A 22097-nucleotide genomic window follows, 5' to 3' on the forward strand; every position below is an offset into this window, starting at 1 on the left:
AAATAAAAGTCTAGGGGCTGGGCACACGGGTTCACACCTGTAATCCCAGCACTTTAGGAAGCTGAGGCGGGAGGATCTCTAGAGCCCAGGAGTTCAAGACCAGCCTGGGCCACACACTGAGACCTCATCTCTACTTAAAAAGTTTAAAAATTAGCCAGATATGGTAGCACACACCAGTAGTCCCAGCTAATCAGGCGGCTGAGTTGGGAAGATCACTTGAGCACAGGATGTCAAGGCTGCAGTGAGCTATGATCATGCCACTACACTCCAGTCTGGGTGACAGAGCGAAACCCTTTCTCTAAAAAATAAAAATAAATAAATAAATAAATAACATAAATAAATAAATAACAAAAATAAATAAAAATCTAATACTTACTTGTCAGGGAACAAACCACGATTCCAAAGGTGGTTTTTCCAAGGCTAAGCTCATCCACTGCACTCCAGGTGTGCTGACCTTTGCAATTTCCCCAAATGCTGGAAACTTGACTGCATGATTTGTAGTAGTACAGCCCGTGTTCATGTTGTCCCCTGAAAAAGAAATTAATTTAAAGTTTAAAAATATTTTAATAAAATAAAATAAGTCTAGACTTACCTGAGAAGACATAGCAAGGACCTGTTCAAGATAACAAATATAAGATATGATCACTGAATTCAAATATGTGTATAATCTAGCTGTTACAGTAATCTAAGGATGAGGCTCATACAACTTGCTCTTATATAACAGCAGGAAAAACACAGAAGAAAGGAAAAATCAGACAGACTTTTTCTTTTTGTTGGGACAGAATTTCTCTCTTGTCACCCAGGCTGGAGTGCAGTGGCATGATCTCAGCTTACCACAACCTCCGCCTCCCAGGTTCAAGTGATTCTCCTGCCTCAGCCTCTAGAGTAGCTGGGATTACAGGCTTGTGCCACCACACCTGGCTAATTTTGTATTTTTTTAGTAGAGACAGGGTTTCTCCCTGTTGGTCAGGCTGGTCTCGAAATCCGGACATCAAGTGATCTGCCCACCTCAGCCTCCCATAGTGTTGGGATTTCAGGCGTGAGCCACCGCACCTCGCCTGGACAGGCTTTTAAACAACAGTAATCACCATTTATAGTTCTTTCTGAATTTAATTTTCCAAAAAAAAGAGAAATGTTTTAAAGCACTTGTTGGGGAGAAGTTCCATTTCATGACATTGGAGTACCTGAAATCAAACATACCCTCCTAATGAAATAACTAAGAAATGGGGAGGCAGAATATATGAGGCAGTGGTTTTTGGATAGCACAGAACTAGGATCCATTATAGAAGGGAAGTAAATGAAGTGAGCCATGTAACTGCCATATCTTTCTGTCTGGGAGCGCTTTCCAGATTGCAGTGCAGTGAAGAGATCCCCCAAAATGCATGGCACTCTCACTGAGTTGAGTAGACACAGATCAGAGTTTGGGAAGATTGAGGTGGCTAGAGAGAAGAGAGTTGTGTAGGGAAAAGGTTCCAAAAATATTGACGCACATCCCGTGACTCTATTGTTGAGTATTGAACTATATATGAATAAGGTAAAATTCCATGGGGTCAGGAAAACAACTCAAGAGTTGAGGGGCTGAAAGATACCTTCACTGAAGGCCCCAAGTAGTTACACTTTCATAGTGATGCTAAGCTGGCCTTAGAATAAAGGAAGCTCTGGATCAGTGATCAGCAAAGCATGGTGAGTGGGCCAAATCCGGTTGATGACCTGTTTTTGTTTGACCCACCAAGTAAGAACGGTCTTCACACTTTTACAAGGTTGTATTAAAAAAAAAAAAAGGAGGAGGAGGAAGTTACACAGTAAAGATTGGGTGTTATCTAGAAAGCTTAACTTAACATTTACTACCTGGCTCTTTATAGAAAAAGTTTACTGACATTCCTTAAAAAGTCTAAAAATAATTCTTGAAATAATCAAACTGATTCTCAGTTCATTTGACTTCCTGCCCAAAGTCTAATACTTTAAATAAATAAAATAAAATCTGGCACTTAACAGTGTACAATTCAAAATCCCTAGCACCCAGTAAAAATTATTAGACATACAAACAAGCAGGAAAATGTTATTCATAATCAGAAAAAAATAACTCAATAGAAAACTCAGAAATGACAGGTGATGGAACGTACAGACAAGGACTTTAAACAGAGATTGTAAATATGCTCAAGGATTTAAAAGAGAACATAAAAATAATAAAGAGAGAAAGGATATATAAATGAAACAAACTGAGCTTTTAGAGATTAAAAAACACAATCTCCCAAATGAGAAATTTACTATATGGGACTTAATTCTGCAGAAGAAGGCCAAGCGCAGTGGCTCACACTTATAATCCCAGCACTTTGGGAGGCCAAGGCAGGTGGGTCACTTGAGGTCAGGAGTTTGAGACCAGCCTGGTCAACACAGTGAAACCCCGTCTCTACTAAAGATACAAAAATTGACTGGGTATGCTGGCACTCGCCTGTGGTCCCAGCTACTTGGGAGACTGGGGTGGCAGAATTGCTTGAGCCTGGGAGGTGGAGGAGGTTGCAGTGAGCTGAGATTGCACCACTGCACTCCAGCCTGGGCAACAGAGAAAGATTCTGTCTCAAAAAGAAAAAAAAAAATCTGCAGAAGATCGTTAACTTGTAGTTATATCAATAGACATATTTATTGAAACTAAAGCAAAGAAGAAGAGAAAAGTTATGAAAAAATGAACAGAGTTTCAGTGACTATAGGATAAGATGAATTAACATCTGAGTAATTAGACTACCAAAAAAGAAGGATGGAGAGGAAAAAAATTGGAAAAGAAATAATGGTCAAAACATTCCAAGTTTGATGAAAACTACAAAGCCCTAATCCAGAAAGCTCAATAAGCCCCAAGCAGGATAAACACAAAGAAACCACACCAAGATAAATCATAAGCAAAAATCTGTGGTAAAGAAAAAATATTGACATAGAAAAGTAGCCCATTGGCCAGGCGCAGTGCCCCATGCCTGTAATCCCATCACTTTGGGAGGCCGAGGTGGGTAGGTCACGAGGTCAGGAGTTCAAGAACAGCCTGGCCAGGATGGTGAAACCCCGTCTGTACTAAAAATACAAAAATTAGCTGGGCGTGGTGGCAGGTGCCTGTAATCCCAGCTACTTGGGAGGCTGAGGCAGGGAGCTGCTTGAACCCAGGAGGCGGAGGTTGCAGTGAGCCAAGATGGCGCCACTGCACTCTAGCCTGGCGACAGAGTGAGACTCCATCTCAAAAAAAAGAAAAGAAAAGAAAAGAAAAGAAGCCCATTACACAAACAACTAAAATAAGAATGAAAGTGAGCCTCTTGTCTCAAACTATGCTGCCATATTTTGAAAGAAAAAATGTCAACCTAGAATTTTATATATATATATATATAAAACATCTATCAAAAATGAAGATCTATGCCAGTAATTAACATTTGGAATTTGAAATCTGTTAACAATATCACTTATAATAGTACCAAAAATTAAATATCTAGATATATAACAAAATATGTACAAAATATGTACAAAACCTATAAGCTGAAAACAACAAACTTTGATTAAAGAGCTCAAAGAAGATCCAAATAAGTAAGGAGACAATTCTGTGATTCATAGATTGGTAGACTCAATATTTTTAAGATATCAACCCTGCCCAAATTGACCTGTAGGTCCAATGCAATACCAATCAAAATCCCAGTGAGATATTTTTTAGATATCAATAAAATTATTGTAACATCTATAAGAAAAGGCACAAGATGTAAAATAGCCCGAGAAAAAAAGAATAAAGTTGAAGGACTTACACTACTTGATTTCAAAACTTACTATAAAGCTATGAAGTTATAAAAAGACACACATGAATCATAAATGCACATTTCTTAGTTAAAGAAGCTAATCTCAAAAGGCTAAAAACTGTATGACATTCTAAAAAAGATAAAGCTACAGAGATGATTAAAAGATCAGTGCTTCCAGCCTGAGCAACATGGCAAAACCCCATCTCTCCAAAAATAAAAATTTAGAAAAAGTTAACCTGCATGGTGGTACATGCCAATGGTCCCAGCTACTCCAGAGGCTGAGGTAGGAGGATCACTTAAACCTGGGAGGTGGAGGTTGTAATGAGCTGAGATGCTGCCACTGCACTCTAGCCTGGGCAACAGAGCAAGACTCTGACTAAAAACAAAATAAAACAAAACAAACAAACAAACAAAAAATCAGTGCTTGCTAGAGGTTTAGCAGTAGAGGAGCAGAAGTCAAATAGATGAAGCTGGGGATATTTTTTAGAGTACTGAAACTATTCTGTATGATGCTGTAATTGTGGAAACATGATATTATGCATTTGTCAAAACTTATTGAATTTTATAGCCCAAAGAGTGAATGTTAGTAAAACATACACAAATTTGGAGAGAAAAGGTCATTTAGGAGGTTTAGAAGGTTGGGAGAATATCAGGATAGAATCCTAAATATGACAAAATAATCTGGCTGTATTATAAATGTATTAAAAAAATCTCACTGAAGGGGCTAAAACAAAAGATGCTGACCTAAGTAACTTTAGAAATGGATTTTTGTTTATTTGTTTTTAATATGGCCTTACTAAATCAATGAGCAGAGTTTTCAAAGCAAAAAAGAAACAACTGTACATAAGCACTGTACTCTAGCTGATAAAGTTGTACCTGACAGAAATATGAATTAATAATTCTGACACTTCTGGATAATGGAATTAAACACTAGTAAATGGATGGTGAATGGTAGAATTTGAATTTCTCACTCTTGCAGTGGGAGTTTACAAAAAAGGAGTTAGTATACACATGCGTGTTTCCCTTCTGTCAGCTAAGAGGGCCTAGAAGCAGTGACACTCTGGTAGCAACAAGCACACTTAGTACCCAGAACTTCGTTTCTAATATCACTCTCCAGTGAAAAGAACCAGGGCTCTTTGGAGAAATGGATGATTCTAGGACTGGAGCAAGAAATATACAGGTGAGCCTGGAGCCTCTTGTCGTGCCAGAAAGTAAAGAGGTATTCAAAACAAATAAACAAACCAAGCCCCTCAGTGATGGAAGTATGTCAAAGGGACAGAGGACAATATGAGCAACAAGATAAACTAGTGTTGTACTAAATCAACCAATAAACTATTCAAAAAATAAAAAGAGACTCCTTCTAAATTATTTTGTAAGATAGTTTTAGTCTAATACCAAAACCAAACCACAAAAAAAGAGCTACAGGTCAAATCCCTCGTAAACACAGATGCAAAAATTCTTAACAAAATAGTATTGGCTGGGTACAGTGGCTCATGCCTGTAATCTCAGCACTTTGTGAAGCCAAGGTGGGCAGATCGCTTGAGCTCAGGAGTTCAAGACTAGCCTGGGCAACATGGTGAAACCCGGTGTCTACTAAAAATACAAAAATTAGCCAGGTGTGGTGGCACGTGCCTATAGTCCCAGCTACTCGGGAGGCTGAGGCAGGAGTATCGCTTGCACCTAGGAGGTCAAGGCTGTAGTGAACTGTGATCATGCCACTGCACTCCAGCCTGGGTGACAGAATGAGATCCTGTCTCAAAAAAACAGAAAAAGGATTCAATTAAATTAAACAATATGTAAAAAGGATAATTATGGTTGATTTGTATTGCATGAACTTAGCTAAGCTGAAACTGCATTTTCCAGAATTCTTATCCATTCATATTTTATTTTTCTTTTATTTATTTACTTATTTATTTTTGAGACAGAGCCTCACTCTGTCGCCCAGGCTGGAGTGCAGTGGCGCGATCTCGGCTCACTGCAAGCTCCACCTCCCGGGTTCACAGCGTTCTCCTGTCTCAGCCTCCCGAGTAGCTGGGAGTACAGGCGTGAGCCACTGAGCTTGGCCTCCATCCATAATTTTAAGTTAGCATGGGCATGAAGACACATTTTGCTTAAGATATGAAAGGTGGAAGTGAAGCTACCACCATATTACTTTCATGCATGGAAGGTTGATGTGGGCAGCTGGTGCCGTTACAGTGCACACACATTGTTGCTGATCTGCTGGCTTACCTTGTTGGCACTGCACAGTAGCTGGGCTTTCGGTTGCTTTACTCCCACTGGATCACCTCCTTCAGCTTTTCTGAATCCAGTGCCAGAGTGTACAGCTCCGGAAGCAGCAGCTGAGCTTGCAGCTTCTCCAGCTCCCGCCAGATCTCTTCCTTCAGGTTCTTTGAATCGTTGGCCAGCATGTGCAACTCCTGGGGTAGCGGCCAAGCCCACAACTCTTCCAGCTCCTGGAGGAATCTCTTCTGCCAGGTTCTCTAACACTTGGGCCAGTCCCAGCACCAAAGATAGAAGTGATAATAGTACATAAAATGTTTTGCTAGCTCCCACAATTACATAAAATCAAATCCTTGTAATATACAAACTCCATAGTCTATATTGAGTATAGTGGTTCTTTTCTTCTAATCAAAACCTATTTGATACAATAATACATCATGACTATGTGAAATTTATTCTAGGAATGTAAGATTTGTTTAACATTTAAAAATATATCAATGTACTTCACTATATTAATAGACGAATGTGAAAACTCTGTGATTATCTCAACAGGTACAGAAAAGATGTGTGAAAAAATTTAAACTGCAACAGCCATGCGTGACATAAATGATCAGCACACTAGTTATAAAAAGAAACTTCTTCAACCTGATAAAAGGTTGCCTATAAAACCCATAGCTAATAACATAATGGTGAAAGATTCAATACTTTCCCCCTATCAGGAAGGAATAAAGGATGTCCAGTTCCATGACTTTTATTTAACATTATACTGGAGGTCCTGGCCAGTGTAATAAAGCAAGAGAAAGATTTTTAAAATCATGTAAATTGGAAAGGGAAGAAGTAAAAGAGTTTTGATTCATAGATGACATGATCATGTGAATCAATATCATATGAAATCTGCAAAACAGATCCTAGAACTAATAAGTAGATGTGGCAAGTTTGCAGACTGTAAGATCACTAAGCAAAAATCAATTGCAGAGTAGCTTCAAAACATAAAATATATAGGGATAAATTTAATAAGTTGTGTGTAAGATTTATATACTGAAAATTCTCTCAAACTTTGTGGAGATAAGCCAAAGATAATCTAAGAAAGTGGAAAGACTTCCTAGGTTCAAGAATTAGAAGACTCAATAATGTGAAGCTATTAATTCCCCCTCAGTTGATCTATAGAGATCTCAATCACTGAAAATCTAAGTTGGATGTAGTCAAAATCAACAAGCTGGTTCAAAAATTTATGATGAAAATGCACAGGACCTAAAATAATCATGGTAATTTTGAAACAAAATAGTTGGAGGACTTATATACTACTCTGATTTCAAAACAAAATATAAAGCTGCAGTAATCAAGGCAGTGGGTATTCACGTAAGAATCAATGGGATAGAAAAAGATCCACACATATATGGGTGATTGGTATACGACAGGAGTACCAAGGTACTTCAATGAGAAAGGGATAGTCTTTTCAACAAATGGCGCTGTCTATCGATATGAAAAAAATTGACGTCCATCTTTACTTCACACCATACACTGAGGTCACATACCTAAACATAGAAGTCAAAATGATAAAACATCCAGAAGAAAACATAAGAGAAAACACTTTTTAGCCTTGTAGTAGTTGTCCAGATTTTTAGGATACAAAAAAGCAAAAGCCATAAAAGAAAAAGATAATATATGTACTTCATCAAAATGTAAAACTTATGCTTTTCAAATACACCATTAAAAAAAAAACAACGAAAAATGGCAAGGCATGGTGATTCATATTTACAATCCCATCACTTTAGCAGGCTGAGGCAGGAGGGTTGCTTGTGCATAATAGTTTGAGACCAATTTGGGTGATATCTCATCTCTACCAAAAATTACAATGTTTTAAAAATTGGCCGGGCGTGGTGGTGCATGCCTGTAGTCCCAACTACTTTTAGAAGCTAAGGTGGGAGGATTGCTTGAGCCCAGGAGGTCAAGGTCGATCATGTCACTGCACTCCAGCCTGAGCAGCAGAGGGAGACCCTGCCTCAAACAAAAAAAGAAAAGAAAAAAAGAAAAACCTCTAACTGGAAGAAAACATTCTGACAGAAGGTTTGAATCCATATTTTATATTGAACCTACAGCTGAGAAATTACTAATATCCAGAATTTGTAAAGAACTCTTACAACCAATAATAAGAAGATAAAATCTAGTTTTTAAAAATGAACAAAAAACTTCAACAGATTCTTCACAAAAGATTATATGCGAATTGCCAACTATCAAATAAAAAGATTCTCAATATTATTAGTCTTCATTAGTCATTAAAAATGTTCAAGCAGTTTAATTTATACTAGCTAAAAACTGAAAATAACCCAAATACCCACCAACACATAAATGTAGAAACAGATTACAGATGCTCCTTAACTTACGGTGGGATTATGTACCAATAAACCCATTGTAAATGGAAAATATTGTAAGTCTAAAATGCATTTAATACACCTAATCTACTGAGCATCACACCTTACCTTAAATGTGCTCAGAACACTTTCATTATACTTTAATTGGGCAAAATCATCTGGCAACACAGTACGCTGTAGAGTATTGGTTGTTTACCTTCATGGTCACGTGGCTAACTGGGAGCTGTGGCTCACAGCATCATGAGACAGTATCATACTTCATATCACCAGCCCAGGAAAAGATTAAAATTAAAAACTTGAAGTACAGTTTTTACTGAATGCATATCACTTTCACACCATCGTAAAGATGAAAACTCATAAGGCAAACTGATGCAAGGCAGGTGACCCCCAAGGGTCACCCCCAAAGAACAAGGGTTCTTTGCTTTATCCAGGAAAGAATTCAAGGGCCGGATGGTGGAGGGTGGAAGACAACAGCTTTATTGAAGAGGCAGCGTTACAGCTCCTGCAGTGTTACAGCTCCGTGACTGCTCCTGCAGAGCAGGACTACCCTATAGGCAGAGAGTAGCAGCTTAGGGTGGTTTTGCAGTCATATTTCTACCTACTTTAATTACATGTAGATCAAGGGGTTTATTGCTAGGGAAATTGCTGGGGAAAGGGGGGTAACTTTTGGGTCATCGGGTTATTGCCGTGGAAAGGAACAGTAAGTCCTGGGTGCTGCCATGGCAATGGTAAACTGACATGGCACACTGGTGGGCGTGTCCTATGGAAAAAGCTGGTTCTGCCCCATCCCTGTTTTAGCTAGCCCTGAATTTGGTCCAGTGTCCAAGCCCCATCTCTGGAGTCAAGTCCCACCTCCTACCTCAAAATGATCGTAAGTCAGGGACAGTCTGTACAGAATATCCATGCAATAAAATATTACTCGGTAATAACAGATATGAATTATTGACACACAAAAGAGTACAGATAAAGAGTATATACATGAAGAGTATCTAGCTTGAACACAAGAGTATATACTGTGTAATTTTATTTATGTAAAGTTGTAGAAAAGGAAAATTACTGTGTAATGGCAGAAAGTAGATTAGTGGTTGCCTGGATCAGGGCTGGATGGGAGATTAACTGCACACAGATGCAAGCTTGATCCGGGGGCAGTGATTACACGATGTCTACTTTTGTGAAAACTAGTCAAACGACTCACTTAAAACTAGTACACTTTACTAAATGAAAATTATTCCTTAATAAAGTTAATTTTTTAAAATTATTATTTTGTACCTTAGAAATAAGGAATTGAGTGCTTGCTTGACTGCTATTCCTTTTGCCACCACACTAGTACAGACCTCCATCACTTCAAAAATATCACAATTTCTCGTGGTTTAACACTTCTCATAAGGAATGATGCATTCTCCAATCTTTATGCGACTATAAGCACATCTTAAAATCTAAACTGATAAAATGTTATTACCACTGAAGATTGAACTGAGTGCCACAACCTCCCAAACTGGGAAACGGATGGCACTGAATGAGTATGGCATATATTGTGGGGGCATTAATTTTACTCAAACGTAAGTAATTAAAGGCTGAGCACAGTGGCTCACACCTGTAATCCCAGCACTTTGGGAGGCTGAGGTAGGTGGATCACTTGAGCCCAGGAGTTTGAGACCAGCCAAGGCAACATGGTGAAACCTCATCTCTACAAAAAATACAAAAAAAAAAAAAAAAACTAGCCAGGCATGTGTTTGTATAGCACACTGATCAGCAAATATTTAATCAGAGGTTGTGTTCAAGTACATCTCTCCAGAAAGGCTTCCTCTTTGACTGACTGCTTTGTGTGGGGGCTGGGGAACATAGTCAAGGTTCAAGAAGCTTTCAAGTCTTCCCCAGCCGTAACTTTCTGCCAGGCCCTTTTGGGTCTGCCGTGCATGCGTACATAGGCTCCCAGTCAGCCAGATAAATGTGGAGTGATTATGCCTTCTCAGGTTTTCCCTATGAAGGTGTACAGCCTTTTATTCAGGTGGGGATGTGTGGAGAGCATATAGAGCCTCTCTATGGCTCTCTTCACTTCAAGGCTTTTCCTGTCAAACTTATGGCCGGTCCACCAGTGTTTTGCTCACCCCAATGGGATGGTAACTTTAGCCTAGCAAAGCTGCAGTCCTTTGTTTCTCATTGAATTCAGTGTTTTTATTGGCAGCGCTACTGTGTGAGCTCTTCTTCCTCTGCTTCAAAGAATTACCCACCTCAGTCAGCAAAGCTGCTGGTTTTCATAGCCAGCCCTGCCCTGGTAGCATTATTGTACTAACTGACCTGGGGAGCAGCCTCTGGCAAGAATTCCCCCATACTCTCACTGTTCCTACCTAAAGTTTGGCATTTTTCATGAACAATGCTTCTAAATTTGTTGTTTGCTTTTGGTCAATTTCCAGATCCCTGAAGTGGTAGGGTTTTATTTTTTGCAACTTTGTCCAGTTTTATAATTGTTTTTTGGGGAAGAGAATTTATCAATTGCTTCAGTTTGCCATCACCAGAATGACTTTCTCATTGAAGAAAATTTCAGTTAAACTCTCAGTTTTTTTCCAAGATAAATATTGTAAAAGTTCTCAATTTTTGATTGAGGATGGTGGGTTGAATTGTGCTTCTTCCCCAGAATATAAGATATATTGAAGTTCTAAACTCTGGTACCTGTAAATATGACCTTATTTGAATATGGTCTTTGCAGTTGTAATCATGTAAAGATGAGGTCATATTGAATTAAGTGGGCCCTATGCCAGTAACTGGTGTCTTTATAAGAAACAGAGGAGGATTTGGGCTGGGCGCGGTGGCTCACGACTACAATCCCAGCACTTTGGGAGGCCGAGGCAGGCAGATCACTTGAGGTCAGGAATTTGAGACCAGCCTGGCCAACATGGTGAAACCCCCATCTCTAGTAAAAATACAAAAATTAGCCAGGTGTGGTGGTGTGCGCCTGTAGTCCCAGCTACTCGGGAGGCTGAGAAAAGAGAATCGCTTGAACCCAGGAGGCGGAGGTTGCAGTGAGCTGAGATTGCGCCACTGCAATCCAGCCTGAGTGACAGAGTGAGACTCTGCCACAAAAAAAAAAAAAAAAAAAAAGGAAAAAGGAAAAGAAAAAGAGGAAGATTTGGACACACAGACACAGACACTCCCAGAAGGAAGATGGCCCTGTGAATATGGAGGCAGAAATAGGAGTGATGCAGCCAGCTACAAGCCAAAAAATGCCAATAATTGACAGCAGCCACCAGATGCTAGAAAACAGCAGAAAGGAATTTTTTCCTGGAGCCTTTAGAGAGGCATGGTCTTGCTGACACCTTGATTTGGGACTTTTAGGTTCTACAACTATGAGATAATTAATACATTTCTGTTGTTTGAAGCCACTCAGTTTGTGATACTTTGTTATGGTAAACCTGGAAACTAATATACATGGCAAATAAACAAAAGCAATAGGAATGATATTGACTATTTGAATAACACAATTAACAGGAACTATTTAGTAGATTTAGAAAGTGCATTAATCTAGTAGAGAATACATTCTGTGACATATATGTCACATTTGTAAAAATTAACCATACCTATACCATGAGCCAAGTCCCAATGCAATTTCAAAGAACTCGTATCATACAAACAAAAAATTCAACTGGACATTTATTTTATGGTTGAGGAAATACAAACAGTAAATAAATATCTGACAAATTGTTCAAATTCCTAGTTACCAGATAAATGCAAACTGGAAGGGATTGGGGTACTATCTTTAGCCTCCTTAAAAGAAAACAGTTATCAGCCAAGAATTTTGTATCCAGCAAAACAAAGCTTCATAAATGAAGGGAAGATATAGTCTTTTTCAGACAAACAAATGCTGAGAGAATTCGCTACTACCAAGCCAGCACTATAAGAACTGCTAAAAGGAGCTCTCTAATCTTAAAACAATCCTTGAACTATACCAAATAAAACCTCTTTAAAGCATAAATTTCACAGGACCTATACAATAGCACAAGGAAAAAAAACAAGTTATTCAGGTAACATGGTGAATAGAATAGTACTCACTTCTGAATACAAATGTTGAATGTAAATGGCCTAAATATTCCAATTAAAAGATACAGAATGGCAGAATGGAAAAGAATTCACCAACCAAGTATCTGCTCTCTTCTCACCTAACACACAAGCACTCACACAAACTTCAGGTAAATGGTGAAAAAAAACATTTCATGCAAATGGACACCCAAAGTGAGCAGAAGTTATTCTTATATCAGACAAAACAGACTTTGAAGCAACAACAGTTAAAAAAAGACAAAAAGGGACATTATATAATGATAAAAGGACTAATCCAATAGAAAAATATGACAATCCTAAATATATATGCACCTAATACTAGAGGTCCCAAATTTATAAAGCAATTACTACTAGACCTAAGAAATGAGAGAGATGGCAACACAATAATACTGGGGAACTTCAATACTCCACTGACAACACTAGACAGGTAATCAAAAGAGAAAATCAGCCAAGAAACAATGGACTTAAACTATACCCTACAACAAATGGACCCAAGAGATATTTACAGAACATTCTATCCAGCAACTGCAGAATATACATTCTATTCATTCATACATGGAACAGTCTCCAAGATAGACCATATGATAGGCTACAAAACAAGTCTCGATAAATTTAAGAAAATTGAAATTATATCAAGTACTCTCTCAGACCACAGTGGAAAGAACTGGAAATCAACTCCAAAAGGAACCCGCAAAACAATGCAAATACATTAAGTAACCTAGTCCTGAATGATCGCTGGGTCAACAATAAAATCAAGATGGAAATTAAAAAATTCCTTAAACTGAGCAATAATAGTGACAAAACCTATCAAAACCTTTGGGATACAGCAAAAGCAGTGGTGAAAGGAAAGTTCATAGCACTGAATGCCTACATCAAAAAGTCTGAAAGAGCATAAGTAGACAATCTAAGGTCACACCTCAAGGAACTAAAGAAACAAAAACAAACCAAACTCAAACCCAACAGAAGAAAAGAAATAAAGATCATAGCAGAACTAAATGAAATTGTAACAAAAAATTACAAAAGATAAATGAAACAAAAAGCTGGTTCTTTGAAAAAATAAACAAAATTGAAAAATCATTAGTGAGATTAACCAAGAGGAAAGAAGATCCAAATAAGCTCAAATAGAAACAAAACGGAGATATTACAACCAATAGATATACAGAAATATAAAAGATCATTCGAGGCTAATATGAACACCTTTATGTGGACAAACTAGAAAATCTAGAGGAGATGGATAAATTCCTGAAAATATACAACCCTCCTAGATTAAACCAGGAAGAAATAAAAACTCTGAACTGACCAATAACGGGCAGTGAGATTGGAATGACAATTTTTTTTAAATGCCAACAAAAAATAGTCCGGGAAAAGATGGATTCACAGCTGAATTGTATCAGGCATTCAAAGAAGAATCAGTACCAATCCTATTGACACTATTCCAAAAGATAGAGAAAAAAGGAATCCTCCCTGAATCATTCTATGAAGCCAGTATCATCTAATACCAAAATCAGGAAAGGACTTAACAAAAAAAGAAAACTACAGACCAATATCCCTGATGAACATAGATGCAAAAATCCTCAAAAAAATACTAGCTAACTGAATCCAACACTGTATCAAACAGATAATCCACTATGATCAATTGGGTTTTATGCCAGGAATACAGGGATGAAACACACTCAAACCAATAAATGTGATATACCACATAAACAGAGTTAAAAACAAAAATCACATCATCATCTCAACAGATGCCATAAAAAGCATTTGACAATGTCGACCATTCATTTATGATTAAAACCCTCAGCAAAATTGCCATACAAGGGACATACCTTAAGGTAATAAAAGCCATCCATGACAAACCCACAGCCAACATTATACTGAATGGGGAAAAGCTTAAAGCATTCCCTCTGAGAACCGGAACAAGACAAGGATGCCCACTTTCACCACTTTTATTCAGCATAGACTAGAAGTCCTGGCCAGAGCAACCAAACAAGAGAGAAATAAAGGGCATCCAACTCAGTAAAGAGGAAGTCAAACTGTTGCTGTTCACCAAAGATATGACTGTATAACTAGAAAACCCTAAAGACTCATCCAGAAAGCTCCAAAACTGATAAATAAATTCAGTCAAGTTTCAGGATACAAAATTAATGTACACAAATCGGTAGCACTGCTAGACACCAACAGCAACCAAGCTGAGAATCAAATTAAGACTCAACCCCTTTTAAAATAGCTGCAAAAAATTAAATAAATAAAATAATTAGGAAAATACCTAATCAAAGGGGTAAAAGACCTCTGCAAGGAAAACTACAAAACACTACTGAAAGAAAGTATGGATGACACGAACAAATGGAAACACATCCCATGCTCATGGATGGGTAGAATCAATATTGTGAAAATGACCATACTGCCAAAAGCAATCAACAAATTCCATGCAACTTCCATCAAAATACTACTATTATTCTTCACAGAATCAGAAAAAAAAATCCTAAAATACATATGGGACAAAAAAAGAGGCCATACAGTCAAAGCAAGACTAAGCAAAAAACAAATCTGGAGGCATCACATTACCCGACTTCAAACTATAAGGCTATAGTCACCAAAACAGCATGGTACTGGTATAAAAAGAGGCACATAGATCAGTGAAACAGAATTGAGGACCCAGAAATAAAGTCAAATACTTACAGCTAACTGATCTTCAACAAAGCAAACAAAAACATAAAGTGGAGAAAGGATATCTTATTCAACAAATGGTGCTGGGATAATTGGCAAGCCACATATAGAAGAATGAAACTGGATCCTCATCTCTCATCTTATTGACAAATCAACTCAAGATGGATCAAAGACTTAAACCTGAGACCTGAAATCACAAAAAATCTGGAAGATAACATTGGAAAAACCATTCTAGACATTTGCCTAGGCAAAGACTTCATGACCAAGAACCCGAAAACAAGTAGATGGGACTTAATTAAACTAAAAAACTTCTGCACAGCAAAGGAAATAATCAGCAGAGTCAACAGAAAACCCATAGAGTGGGAGAAAATCTCCATAAACTATGCATCCAACAAAAGACCAACATCCAGAATCCACAAGGAACTCAGATCAACAAGAAAAAAACAAACAATTCCATCAAAAAGTGGGCTAAGGACATGAATAGACAATTCTCAAAAGAAGATACACAAATGGCCAATAAACATATGAAAAATGCTCAACATCACTAATGATCAGAGAAATGCAAATCAAAACCACAATGTGATACCATGTCACTCCTGCAAGAATGGCCATAATTTAAAAATCAAAAAATAATAGATGTTGCTGTGGATGTGGTGAAAAGGGAACATTTTTACATTGCTGGTGAGAATGTAAACTAGTATAACCACTGTGGGAAACAGTGTGGAGATTCCTTAAACAAGTAAAAGTAGATCTACTATTTGATCCAGCAATCTCAGTACTGGGTATCTGCCCAGAAGAAAAGAAGTCATTATATGAAAAAGACACTTGCACATGCATGTTTATAGCAGCACAATTTACAATTGCAAAAATATGGAACCATCCCAAATGCCCATCAATTAATGAGTGAATAAAGAAAATGTGGTGTGTATATATATATATACACACACACACACACACACACATAAACACATATATACATATATACACAAACACACATATATATATATATACATATACACAGCCACACACACACACACACACACACACACACAAATACACCATGGAATACTATTCAGCCATAAAAAGGAGCAAAATAATGGCCTTTGCAACAACCTGTATGGAATTGGAGACCATTATTCTAAGTAAAGTAACTCAAGAATAGAAAACCAAACATCATATGTTCTCACTTCTAAGTGGAAGCTAAGCTATGAGGACTGAATAAGAATGATACAATGGACTTTGGGGACTTGGGGGAAAGGGTAGGAGGGGGTGAGGGATAAAAGACTACACATTGATACAGTTGTACACTGCTTGGGTAATGGGTGCACCAAAATCTGAGAAATCACCACTAAAGAACTTACCCATGAAACCAAATACCACCTGTTTCCCAAAAACCTATTGAAATAAAAAGTAAAAATTAAAAAATTACATGTAATGGAAGTCTAATAAATAGTGGAGAGAAAGAGAGAGAGAGAGAGAGGAACAAAAAGCGAAAAAAGAAACAAAGGCACATTTGACAAAAAAAAATACACTAAGCTATAGACCCAAGAAAGTCAATGTAATATCACATATGATCAAAACAAAAAAATCCACACTTACATATATCATAGTCAAAATGTTAAAAAATGAACACAAAACAGAGAGGGAAAACAGACTCATCTTGTAAGGGGGAATAATAATATTATTAACAGCCGACTTCTCTTCATAAACATCAGGGCCCAAATGGAAGTGGAATGCCACAAAGTACTGTGACAAAAATAACTGTCAATCAAGAATTCCATGTGCAGCAAAACTATCATTCTAAAGGTAAGGAAAAGAAGAGACATTTCTAGATAAAGAGACTGAGAAAATTTATTGCTAGCACATCTGACTTAAAAGGAAGTCCTTCATGCTGTTAGGAAATGACACCATATGGTAAATTGAATTTATAGAAAAACAGGCCAGATGCAGTAGCTCATGCCTGTAATCCCAGCACTTTGGGAGGCCGAGGTGGGTAGATCACCTGAAAGTCAGGAGTTCAAGACCAGCCTGGTCAACATTGTGAAACCCCACCTGTAATGAAAATACAAAAAATTAGCTGGGCGTGGTGATGGATGCCTGTAATCCCAGCTACTCAGGAGGCTGAGGCAGGAGAATCACTTGAATCTGGGAGGTGGAGGTTGTAGTGAGCCAAGATTGTGCCACTGCACTCCAGCCTGGGCGACAAAAGCAAAACTCCATCTCAAAAAGAAAAGAAAAGAAAAAGAAAGAGCATAAAGAGCAGTGGAAATGGTAAATACGTGGGTCAATACCATAGACTTTGTACTTTTTTGTTTTCTTCTCTTATGTTCTTTAAAAGACATACAAAATTTTATAAAACAATAATTACTCTGCATTGTTGAATTTATCACATAACATGAAATATATGACTGTAATAGCACAAAGTAAGAATGTAGAAAAATGTTGCTCTATTAGAACATATGAAAAGAGGAAAAGAAATGTTGCTCTATTGGAGCAAAGTTGCTATATTTAACTGCAAATAAATCAGCATTAACCAGAAGTACATCGTAATAAAGTACCGATTATAATCCCTACAGCAACCACTAAGAATCTAAGAGCAACAAAATATTCTAAGCATGATACATGTGGGAGAATTTTCTCAGAATATGGTTCTCCCCATCTTCTCTACCCAGCCAACTTTGCTTTATTTAATAAAGGTGCTAGAGAAAAGTTGGCCAAAACTTGCAGTAATAGTAAAAATTTAGCTCCTTGGGTTTGTTGTTGTTGTTGTTGTTGTTATTTAATTTGCTTGTTATTCATAGAAATAATGGAAATTATCCCCCCAGAATGTAAGGAAATTGCATTGGTATGTTCCAGTAATGCATACTGACACATTTTTAAGAGGAAAATTGACAAATGTCAGTTAAAATTAATTAAAAGTCCATATTGATTAAAATAAGTAAATCCTGTAGAAGAAACTAGATTTTAAATACATGATTTTATTTAAACCATACAATAAACCTAAGAATAAGATAAAATAAACAATCTGAGCTTACAGTCACTTATCAAAGTCATCTAAGTAAATTGTGAGGCCCAGGTTTCAATCAGGGCCATCTGACTCCAAAGAGGGTGCTTTCCCCTAGGGAAGGCTGCCTCTCAAATTCTAATTTAATTTTGCACTTGTAAGCACTGTGAATATGTCTGTTTTAGTCCACTTAGTGTTGCTATAAGAAAATACCTGAGGCTGGATAATTTATAAAGAGAAGAGGTTTATTTAGCTCATGATTCTGCAGGCTGGGTAGTTCAAGGGCATGACCCTGGCTTTTGGTGAGGGTTTTCATGCTGCATCATAACATGACAGAGAAGGTCAAGGGGAAGAAGGCCTGTGCAAAGAGAGGACCAAACAGAAGAAAACTTAATCTGTAACAACTCACTCTGTGGGAACTGATCCATTCCCAAGAGAACTAACCAGTCTCATAAGAGCAAGAACTCACTCAATACCACTGGAATGGCACCAAGCCATTCATGAGGGATCTGCCCCCATGACCCAAACACCTCCCAGTAGGCTGTACCCTTCAATATTGGACTAGGGATCAATTTTCAACATGAGACCATGAGTTTTGGTGGAGACAAACTTAAATCATAACAATATCTTAGTATTTCATAAATAAGGATTAACCTATTTTGGCTTGTTTTTTATAATGTCAACAATTTGAAACTTTCAGTAGTAAAAATGGAATGTAATATTTGTCCAAGTCTTGCATTGTCAATTTGAAGCCCTTTGGTTTCAACTCTTCGGATTATATATAAAATAACCTTTTAAATTATATTTTTTAAAAAGATAATAAATTATCCCAAAGTTGTATTTATTTCAGAATTATAAAATTGTTTAAAATTTGAAAATCAAAGTAATTAGCCACTTTAACATAATAGAGAAAAAACATGACTTACAAAAAGCATTTAATAAAACTTAACACTGACTAATGATTAAAAAAACACATGCACACATAGGCCAGGCACAGTGGCTCATGCCTATAATTCCAGCATTTTGGGAGGTTGAGGCAGAAGGTTCACTTGTGTCCAGGAGTCTGAGACCAGTCTGGGCAACATGCTAGATCCCTGTCTCTACATAAAATTTATAAATTAGCTGGGCATGGTGGCATGCACCTGTCATCCTAGCTTGAGCCCAGGAATTCAAGACTGCAGTGAGCTATGACAATGCCATTGCACTCCAGCCTGGGTGACAGAGTGGGACCCTGTCTCTAAAATAAATAAATAAAATAAAAAATAAAAAGATAGACAAATAGTAGAAAACAAAACTTAATCTGGTGTAGAATATCTACAAAAAAATTACAATGAATGTCATACATACTAAATGTAAAATATTGAAAGCTTTCATTTCCCTTTTAAAGTAGAAAAAAATGACAAGAATGCTTGCCACAATCAACATTAAATTGGAGGTTATTGAGAGGGCAATAAGTCAAGAAAAAAATAAATGGTAAAAAGTTGAAAAAATTAATATATTTTGTAGATGATTTGACTGTATACAGAGAAAATCTTAAAAAGAAATTAACACATACATTATCAGACTTATTAAATGAATTTAGCAAGGTTATTAGATAAAATAGCAGTAAATTAAAATCAATGTATTCTATGTTCTAGCAACGAATAATTAGAAAAATAAAATTTGAAAAACACATTTATAATAATATCACAAAATTAAATACCTAGAAACAAACTTAATGAACATGTGCAATATCTTACAGAAAACTACAAAACATTACTGAAATTAAATAAAATCATATAAATGATAGGATGTATCATGCTTATTGCTTAAAAGAGTAATATTGTAAAGATGTAAATTCTCCTTTCAAATACTTCATAGAAAAATCTAACTCCAATAAAAAAGCATATTTTGTGGAAATGAAAGAAATTTAATTAACAAGAAAACACAAAGGATCAATATCAGCCATGACAACTTTGAAGAAGAACAAGATTAGAGAACTAAAACCACCAGACTTACAAATCTACAGTAATTAAGATAGTGTGCTATCAGTGCCAGAACAGATGAACTGAGCAATGGAACAGAATAGAGTCTTCATTAGTCTGTTTTCACACTGCTATAAAGAAATACTTGAGACTGGGTAATTTATTTTTTTTTTAAAAAAATAGCTTTAATTGACTCAGTTCCAGATAGCTGGGGATACTTCAGGAAACTTATAATCACAGCAGAAAGCAAAGGGGAAGCAAGTCATGTCTTACACGGCAGCAGGCAAGAGAACATGAGCAAAGGGGAAGTGCCACACTTTTAAACCATCAGATCTTGTGAGAACTCACTCACTATTATGAGAACACCCTGGGGGAAGCCACACCCATAATCTAATCACCACCCACCAGGTCCCTCCTTTGATAGGTGAGGTTTACAATTTGAGATGAGATTTGGGTGGGGACCCAGAGCCAAACCATGTCATAGTCCAAGAACAGACTCCCACTTAGGTAGACATGTGACATTCCAGTGCAATGGGGAGGGGGCCCAGACAGGTACCAGCATGGGAAAAAAATAATAATTCTTGACTGTCACCTCACACAAAACACAAAAATCAACTTCAGATCTATTTCCTAAATGTAAGAAGTAAAACAATAAATTTTTTAAAATTTAATATAGAAAAGTGTCTGTAGGTTGTGAGGATGAGCAATGATTTCTTAAATAGGATAGAAAAAGCAATAATTCTAAAGAAGAAAATGGATGAATTAGACCTTAATGACTTTAAGAACTTCTATTCATCAAGAAACTCTTAAGCTAGTGAATGAGAAAACCACAGAATGAGAGATGCATATCATACGTATATCCAACAAATAATTGAAATCCAGACTGTAAATGAACCCCCACAAATCATTAATAAAAATAAAGATACCCAATAACAAAAAATTTAAACAAGGCATTTCAAAGAGTATATTCATTACCCAATAAAGAAATGAAAAGGCATTCAATATCATGCACCAGAAAATGCAAATTAAACCCACAATTAGATACTATTTAACACTCTCCAAAATGATTAATTTTAAAAAAGTAGTATCAAGTGTTAAATATTTAGCGATAATGTGGAGGAACAAGCTCTCAGACACTGCTGAAAAGACTATAAATTGATACAACTTAGCAAGACTGTTTGGCAGTATTCACTAAAGTTGAACACATATACCCAATGACCGATGCACTTTTAACTGTACACCCTTTAGAGATATGTACATGTGTTCACCAAAGACATACTCACAGCAGCAATATTCATAATAACCCCAAAATGGAAATACCTAAATGCCCATCAATAACAGCATGAATAAGTACATTATGGTATATAATGGAATATTGTACACCAATAAAAAGGAAAGAAAGGCTGCTCGCATAATCCATGGGTGAATCTCACAAACATAATATTAAACAAAATAAGTAACATGTGAAAACTATATACTATATGATTCTATTTTATATAAAGTTCATAAAAACAAAATATGATGCTAAGAATACAAATAAGCTTACATTTTGAATTGATTCTGTTCTGATCCCTTCAAATGTTTATACATAGATAAAGGCACAGAAATTGGCCTAACAAAATATTATCCATGATATTGAAATGTAAACAAGAAGTCAGCTCTCGCGTATCCTCTATTTAACCGTTTGCATGTTTGTGTTTCCACTTTGGGTTTAGTGTCTAAGGCCAAAGAGTTTTAACATTTTATTTATTTCAAAATAGTACTCCTTATGGAAATACTTGATCTTTCATCTATGACTCCAATATTTTCTCTTTAGATGACCTCCCTGTCAATGGATGCAATAAACATTAGGTAGAGTTGTTTGCTGTTGTTGACTTGGTGACTGTCTTCCCCCAAATGCATGTCTATCCTGTGAACCACTGAATACTGTCCCTGTATCCAGCTCAGCCATTCACTGAAGGCTCCTCAGCAGAACTGCTTCTGCTGTCAGAGTGGAAAAACAAGAATTGAAGAGTCCCATCCCTCATGGCAATCTTGGAGGAAAAGCTGACAAACT

The 22097-nt window shown here is 36.9% G+C and overlaps 1 non-coding gene across 1 annotated transcript; it reads left to right on the forward strand.

The window, feature by feature from the left end:
* Nucleotides 1-368: 368 nt before the first annotated feature.
* Nucleotides 369-526, forward strand: LOC115932667 (U1 spliceosomal RNA). The gene has a single exon (XR_004068888.1). It is a non-coding gene; the product is annotated as a U1 spliceosomal RNA (small nuclear RNA).
* Nucleotides 527-22097: the final 21571 nt, after the last annotated feature.

Source organism: Gorilla gorilla, chromosome 1, assembly GCF_029281585.2.
Source record: "Gorilla gorilla gorilla isolate KB3781 chromosome 1, NHGRI_mGorGor1-v2.1_pri, whole genome shotgun sequence".
In the NCBI taxonomy this organism is placed as follows: domain Eukaryota; kingdom Metazoa; phylum Chordata; class Mammalia; order Primates; family Hominidae; genus Gorilla; species Gorilla gorilla.